This window comes from Adelges cooleyi, unplaced genomic scaffold (assembly GCF_023614345.1).
Source record: "Adelges cooleyi isolate 19-005CV unplaced genomic scaffold, UGA_ACOO_1.1 ACOO_flye_CR_arks_rails_tigmint_CR_PRNA_115, whole genome shotgun sequence".
NCBI classification, from domain to species: Eukaryota; Metazoa; Arthropoda; class Insecta; order Hemiptera; family Adelgidae; genus Adelges; species Adelges cooleyi.
In genome coordinates this window covers 178,981-187,517 of record NW_026095768.1, presented here as the reverse complement: position 1 = coordinate 187,517, position 8,537 = coordinate 178,981, and the positions used below count along the sequence as shown (strand labels likewise).

Here is an 8,537-nt window from a genome sequence, read left to right as displayed (position 1 = left end):
ACAAACACGTGTTTATTAAACTTGTAGCTCGCTTTTCAAAATTCTCAAGCCCTCATGGATACCGAGTTAAAATAGTGACCACTGAGATAACTATACTCTACACTTTTCCTGTTTTTAAAGGCAGTCGTACAAATTTACAATTTATGTTATTTTTGACAACACCCTCACTATTATTAAAGTTGTTAATTTTCTAGGTATTTTCCAAAGGTGTTTTCTAAAATGGTGGATATTGGTATTATATCAAGAATTGCCAGCACAAACTTAACCTCATGGTTCATTGCAAAACTACTAACAGTCTTAAGATGGAGAAGTACCAAATCTCCAGTATCCTTTAAAGCAAACTTTGGGCTAAAATTTAAATAAAAAGAATGCGTGAATTAATCCTTAAAGAATATAGTATAGTGTAACTATGATCCTTTTATTTAGGGGATAAGATTTAAATTTAATAAAAAAAAAGGGAGATGTTATGTTATTAACTTATGATGTAATATTGTTACTGAAATTTGTTGCTATTGTTATGTTGAGTTCAAAGTAAAATGAAAACATCATAGGGCCCCCAAATATTTGTCCATATAGTTTGTATATGCATTCAGCTCTAGTTACACTATTATTGTATTCTAATATTATTAAAAAGCTATTTTTAATATTGTGTTCATTGATGATATTAACTTTTCCTAATGTATTAAGGAAAAAAAAAAAATCTCCAATGCATCCAATGTGCACAAAGCGTGGATACACCAAAATCACATAACATCAATATTGTTTGTGCACAAATGGACTGAAAACAAATCTATTCATTACAATATTTTTGGGTGTAAATTTGTAGTTAACTATTATGTATGGTGTTTTTATTTGTTTTAGCTTACTGTGCTTGTTGTATTTTGCAAATTTTGCTTTTGTTCACCTGCAACTTACCAAAGAAAACCAAACAGCATTTTTAAAAGCTACCTTTATTCTTGATCCAAAAATTAATAATCCTGCAGTACCTGCTTATATTGAATATTTTGCTTTTGTTCATCTGTGACTAATCATAGTAAACCCAATATCATTTTTAATAAAGCCTTTTTTTGTCACATACACATTGATTCCTGGAGTACACCGAACAGAGGAATTAGTGAAAGACAATTTTGGATTTTATTACTTTAGAAATAAATCAACAGAGGAAAAAATGTAAGTTGTTTAATCAATAGTCACTATATGAAGTGAAATGTTTTATATTAATAATAATACATTAAGAAAATTATATGCAAACAAATTTAGCGAAGGAAATTAAATAATAAATTGTTAAAATATTATTTTATAATGAATTAATTAATGTTTAAACATCACTGTATGTAATTTAGATTTTTGAGATGCAAAACGCATAAGACTAATGGATGTCGATCTACTGCATGGATACACACAGATGCAAATGACAATAGGTTCACCTTAAGGAAAACTCATAACGATCAAAGAAGACGATACGCAGAAGAGGGAATTAAGGAACAGGCTTGGAGATCAATGTGTTGATCTTAATCCTAGATCATATTCAGCTCGATTTGTGTACATGGTAGCCATTGTCGAGTAAGTCAAAAATGTATAGTAAGTATATCACTGTCCAAACAGTAACCAATAATATTGTTTACTAAAAATAGTACTCATAATAGGATATGGAAATGTGAGGGAATTAGAACTATTATTCTGATTTAATATTGTTAATTGTTCTTGACTTTCAGCTATCATGAAGGAGCCGGCGACTACACTTTTTTGCAAGCAGCAGATAGGATGCGAAGGATCAGGAAACAAGTTTTCCCGCCTACACCGAGAAATCTTTTGCACTTACATCAGCTACTACAACTTCAAGAAAACCAGGAATTCAGTTTAACATTTCAAACACCACCCAATTTGTAAGTAAAAGAAAGTTAATTATTATTTGTTTAATTGTTATGTGATAAAATTGAGTTTATTATTATTAGTATTATTCATACAGATTTTATCAAGGACCGCTTATGGTGAATGGAGTTTTTGCGGGACTACTATTTTGCAACACAGCCTACTTGGAAGAAATTGTGGAAGAACTCACAAATGTATGACAAAAATATTGCCTAAATTACTTAACTTTTTTTAAATTTTATATTTTTTTATTTTCCTAGGTAACAGTAGCTGGATGTGATGGAACATTTAAAACTACACCAAAAACCACAGATAACGATTGCTACCAGCTTTTTACATTCCAAGTCGTGTATAAAAATGTGGTGTGTAAACTATGTAATAATGTTAAAGTAAACATAATTAATATAATTTATATACTTCCTGTTAATAAAAGTATATTATACTTCACTTATGCACAAAGGTTACATATGTAGATATAATATTGGTCACAAATAGTACAATTTTAAATAAACAAATCTTATCTAACTAGTTGGTAGTAATTTTACCAAAGTAGTTACAAAAACTGTATTTTTTTTTTTTACTTTCAGAGTTTTCCGCTTGTCTATGCGATGTTGACTGGGAAGACAGAAGAAATTTACAGAGCTCTTCAGGTACATACGGAACACTATTCCTTTGCAATATGAGAATGTCACCATTATCACGGATTACGAGAGGGCACTAATAAATGCAATTGAAGGCGTTTTGATGGAGTCTACGCATCAGGGCTGCTATTTTCATTTTTGCCAGGTAATATTAGTTTGTCTTAATTAATATTAAAAATCTTAATGGGGCTACTTCACTGGAAATAGAACTCCATACATATTTTATATATATATTTACTCGAATGTATGTATATTCCTTTTATTTTCATTTATGAAGATTCTTTAATCGTTTATATTATAATGCTCTCCGGCGATATAATAAAAATGAATAAATAAACAAAACTTAGCATATTACTGTAAATATTTATATTTGTAGAAGAATGTGTAATAATATTTTATATGGTTATTGTTTAATAAATGTATTATGCAATTCTAGGCGATTCTTCGGTATACAAGAAACAAGCAGGTTGGTGTCTTCAATTTGGTGAAAGAAAATGCTTTTGCTGCTCGAATTTTTAGGATGGTATGTGTATTCTTTTTGTTAAAAAAATAAATCAATAATTACTTTTACCGAGGATTTGTTTTGTAGGTACTCGCATTACCTTATCTACCATCGCACAGGATTCAACGCTATAGTTCTCTATATGCTCCAAAATGAATATGTGGCCTACCAGTTCCATTCTTTTATTTATGATTACCTGTATCGATTCTGGTTTGTAGAAATTGGACCTGATAATATTTCTGTATTCAGGAGAGACATTAGGACAAATAATTATTTAGAAAGTTACCATTCAATGCTATTGCAAATTATGAAGCCTCATCCTAAAGTATGGAGTTTATTGGTAAGTTCTTATGTAAGGTCTATTAAAATATTAAATTTTTATACAGTTGAATACATATTTTTAATTAACGATACAACTGATATTAATCTATTTAATCTTTTTATAGATCAATTGAGGTTTTTAGAAAACCAAAGCGAGGTTGAATTTAAGCAAGCTCGGAGCAACCTCAGAGTAAGTAATAACTTAGAATATGATTAAATCCATGATTTATTTTAATGTACTAAATTTAATTGCAGATCCGTGTTGGTGTTTCAACAAGAACAAGGGAATCCAATACAAGAGCAATTGAAGAATTTTTGAAAGAAATGACACAAGACTATACAGAATGACGGATTCAAACATTTTTACGGAGAGCTGGTCATCGAGTTGATGGATACATAACTCAAGAAATTGGCCCTTATCCAGGTAATTCAATTTTTTTTATATGACATGACGTTGTAGTAATTCATATTTGATATGATATTATAATTGTAAAAAATTCTACATGTCTTAAGGGGAACCAGATATGCTGCTACAAGAGGTTGTAGAGTAAAGAAAATAATGTTGAGCAACAGATCAGGAGTCAAATGAGGATAGTATAATAGTTGCTAGAAACCTCAGGGTGAGTAATAATTTGGAATATGGTTTAGTCTTATTATTTTAATGTATTAAAATTAAATTATTCTATATCCAACAAATGATACATGACTATACAGGACGGATTCAAACATTTTTACGGAGAGCTGGTCATCGAGTTGATGGATATAAAACTCGAGAAATTGGCAATTAACTAGGTAACTTGTAACTTCTTAAAAAATATGTGATAACATTCGTGCAATAGTGCACAGGTATAACCGTTTTTTTTTTTGGAGGGGAATTGTTCTGTAGCAATACCAAATAAATATTAACCTACATACTTTGTACATTTGGAATGGCATTATGTATTTTCAAACATTGTTTCTGTAAAAAAATTTAAAAGTGCAATTATATTACTTGTGAACAATGCTATTCATTTATTGATATTTTATAATGATTTATTTATAGGTCGACTTAAGTTGAGTTTTACCATTCCAAATTGACTTCTACCATCATTCAAGCTGGAGGAAATAGTTTCAAGTAATAGCTCTTAACTATTGATCAAACCTGTTTAATTTCAATAATTATTTGTACCAGAATCAAAACTATATAATGAGTTATTCTTTATACTGTTTTTGAAAATACATTACACTTTGTTTAATAATAAAAAAAACTGTTATTATTGGTTATTTAAATTTTTGTCTGCTGTAAAACCTATGTATAAAATAACAATCTGTGTATGTAGTACACAACTGTAACAATATGACAAAAAAATTATTCCCATCTAAAACGCTACTATATAGTTTAAATTACACCACCAATTCAGTACATATATTCACAGTACATCATTATTGCTTTACACAATTTATGAATGTAACATAAATTAATAGCCAAATGTTGACCCAATACATTTTAAATTCATATTATTTTCTACCCATATCTTATTTATTAATATTTAATAATTATGTGTGTGGAAATGAAAACATTTAAATGTAATGTAATGATTAGACAACATAATTTTGAGTTGCTTAACAAAATAACTGTTTTATTGCATGAAATGGAAAATTGTAGATTTGTAATTAACCAGTGTATTATTCTAAATTTTATTAAACATTTTGTAAAGGATGTTATTATAATGCTTTTTACAAAAGTTAAATAAATAATAACAATATACAATAATTGCTCTAAAACAAAACGATGGAGTCTATACAACCGGGCTGCAAATTTTATTTTTGTCAGGTAATATTAGGTTATTTTGACAGCAATTTAATAAAAAATCTTAATGGATACTCTGTAAAAAAGGCTATTAACCAAACTATGGGGCTACGTCACTAGAAGTAGAATTCTACAAGTTTTGTATATGTATATATATTTACTCAAATGTATGTGAACTCCTAAGATTTGTATTTTTGAAGGTTCCGTAATCAATAGTTTATATTAAAATGCACTCCGACAATTAAAAAAATTAATAAACAACATATTACTGACAATATTTATATTTGTAGAAGAATTTGTAATCATATTTTATACGGCATAAAACTAAATTTAATTATAACACTTTAAAAATTATGTTACAATATTGATAGTAATTTAAGAAGTAAATAGTCTAATTAAATTGTTATTCAAATTACAAAAAAAATGTGTTCAACAAATCTAATATAGCATAGTAGTTAGTAATTAATAGCATATCTGTTTCAAGGTGTCTTATTTATTTTTATGCAAACATCAGAGAACGAATAAAAATAACATTTTTATACATCAAATTAATTTTAATTGAGAATATTTCACACTGAGTAAATAGAAAACTAAGTTTTTGACAGTTATAATATATTTAACGTATTTTAATACTTATTTATTATTTACTACTATCATTAGAATTTAGATAACAGATTTATGTTGTGTGATATGAATGCGTGGAATACATGTATTGTACAGTTCTACTCATACTTCAAACACTACAATATTTGTCATTTTTGGATAATTTAATTAAGTTGGTAACACCGTCTTATCAGAATTATTGTAAATCGGACCCTTATCATTTTTCGGCTAACTGCCGATCCCCCCGCGGTGGTGTCAACTCCGCGGCCGAATGGATTTTTTGATAACGGGTCCATTCTAACCGTACTGTGTCTGCCCCGTGCGGCGTTGTGTTAGTGTATTAGTCGAAGAAAAAAAAACACGTTGTCACCGTTCTTTCTTGCTGTTATTGTCGCGGCACAACAGCACAAAGAAAAAGGCGAATCCACCATTGTTTTGTGCTGGGGTTGCTTGGAATGGTGTCGTCGATCGCCGGTAAAGTTCCGAGTCGGTCGAGCCTCTACGCGTACGCGCGACTTAAGTCGTCGCGTTTGGTGCCGGTTGTTATTTACACACGATTCCGCCATTGGCGTTGTGTGTTTGCCGTGGCTGTATTCCGATGTGTCGCCGAAAAGTGTTATAGATATTTAACAAAAAGTATAGTTAACCCAACTAAATGTTTAGTTAATCCAACTACTCATAAACAACTAAATTAGTTAGGTATTTCTGACCAAACTGATGTAGTTGGCGCAACCATATTATAGTAGTTACAACTAGAATATTTACAACCATTTACTATAACCGAATTTTTTTTTCATTGTAAAAAACAATTAACAAATATATTAGATTAAGAATTTTTTTTTATTTTTCGTTCAAAAACTCAAATATTCGAATTATTTTCTTACGAATATTATTATTTGAATGATTCGAATATTAAAAAAATTCGATTAGATGTCTCGGCTCTAATTATTAACAATATTTTTATTATTTTTATTATTATTAAATACAAAAAATGTATCCACACAAATATTATTGTGAATATGGGTTTGATGTTGCACAATGCAAATGCTTTAAAGTTAAACCTTATAGCTAATTTACAATGCAAGAATTAAACTATTGCCATCAGCCATGGTTAAATTCAACAAGTTATATTATAGTAATCCATTGTAATGTTAAATGATTCAATAATAATGAAATTCATTATCTCATCTCTGTTTTGAAAACTACAGAATTTAAGGTCTTCCACGGTTCCTTCTTCCAACTATTTTGCCTTGGATTATTAATTGTATTAGACTATATTTTTCATAATTTACATTATACGGGCTATAAATTATGACTAATTTCCAGTGTAATTTTTGTACACAACATAATAAACATAAAAATAAGGATTGAACGATAAATGTATAAGTAAAAACTGGAGTCATAAATAAAAATAAATTAACTACTGTCATAATCTGTTAAAATTGCATAATATTTACATAACAGATTAGACTTTTAGTATAGGATACAATTTGAAACTTAGAAAGTCAAAAATACCAAATAAATATTAGAAAATATTTCATTAATAATTAATACCAACTAAGTAATTGAATGACAATCAATAAATGTATAAATAATTGAAAACAAAAGATAATACCTACCAGAAATCAAAATAAATGTACTACTCATAATGCGTAAAGTGTAAACAAACTGTTACATTAACATGGATGTGTTATTTGTCAGAGGACAAATAATTGTCCAATGTACATTAAGATGAGGTAATGGATCCTGATTCAGTATATGTTTGATCTTTGTTCATTTCAGTCCTTTATTGTATAAACGAAAAACAAAATTAACTTTACATACAATATTACTGATTTAAATAATACTAAAGCCTAGATCTATATTTGTAAATAAGAACTCAAAATGGAGTATAACAAAAAAATTGACAGGGAGTCTTTTACTTTAATAATAACTAAATTTTCTGATTGGGGCCGCAGCATGGTTGGTTCTAAGGAAAAAGATTTATACAACATATGTGACAGTTACACACGGATCATTTCGGTGTGTCAGAAGTAAACAAACAGTTAGTGTGAGTGCCGCTAAATATCCGTTGCCAGTGGTCATTAAAATATTAAATAAAGTAATAAAACCGTCAAACTGACATCACCCGAGACAGGTTTCTTAATTATTACATAATATTATACCTATTCATAGAAAAAGTTGAGTCTGTCTATATGTATGTGTGTATTTAACTGAAATAAATAATATATGAATATTTGATTAATACCCTGTGTTGTTACTTCTTAGCTACAAATTTGATCCAAATACTTTAGCAAAGTGGCCAATTCGGCTACCTTGTCAGAGAGGTGTCCGCATGTATACAATACATTCAAAGGAATGAGCTGTGTAATTTGTAAATTAATATTTGATATATATAAAAATATTCATAAACAAAATAATTTTATAAAAAATGTTTTATTGAACCCTATACACAAGACTACATTGTAATAAAAGTGATTATGATGTATCTACTGTCTACTATGTAGGTATTCAAATTTGGTTCAGATAAGAAAAAATATTACCTGCCTTTTTTGTCTATAACTCGTTAAATTAACTTACGACAAAAATGTAAAAAACTAAAAATTAAAGGTCGTATTCTTGTTAACCATGTAATTCTTCTTTAGTTAAGACTGATAAAATGTTTTCTAAATTAAACACTGACTTTGGTTTCCATTTCATTTTTCCAAAAATCATCATCTCATTTAATCTTTTCATACATTATACCTGCACAAATTAAACTTTACTAGTTCATATTTTATTACATTTTATATAATTAATTTTAATAATT

At 28.5% G+C, this 8,537-nt stretch overlaps 1 pseudogene; it reads left to right on the top strand.

Annotated features, from left to right (window-relative positions):
- Positions 1 to 1,477: 1,477 nt before the first annotated feature.
- Positions 1,478 to 3,783, top strand: LOC126847655 (uncharacterized; annotated as a pseudogene).
- Positions 3,784 to 8,537: the final 4,754 nt, after the last annotated feature.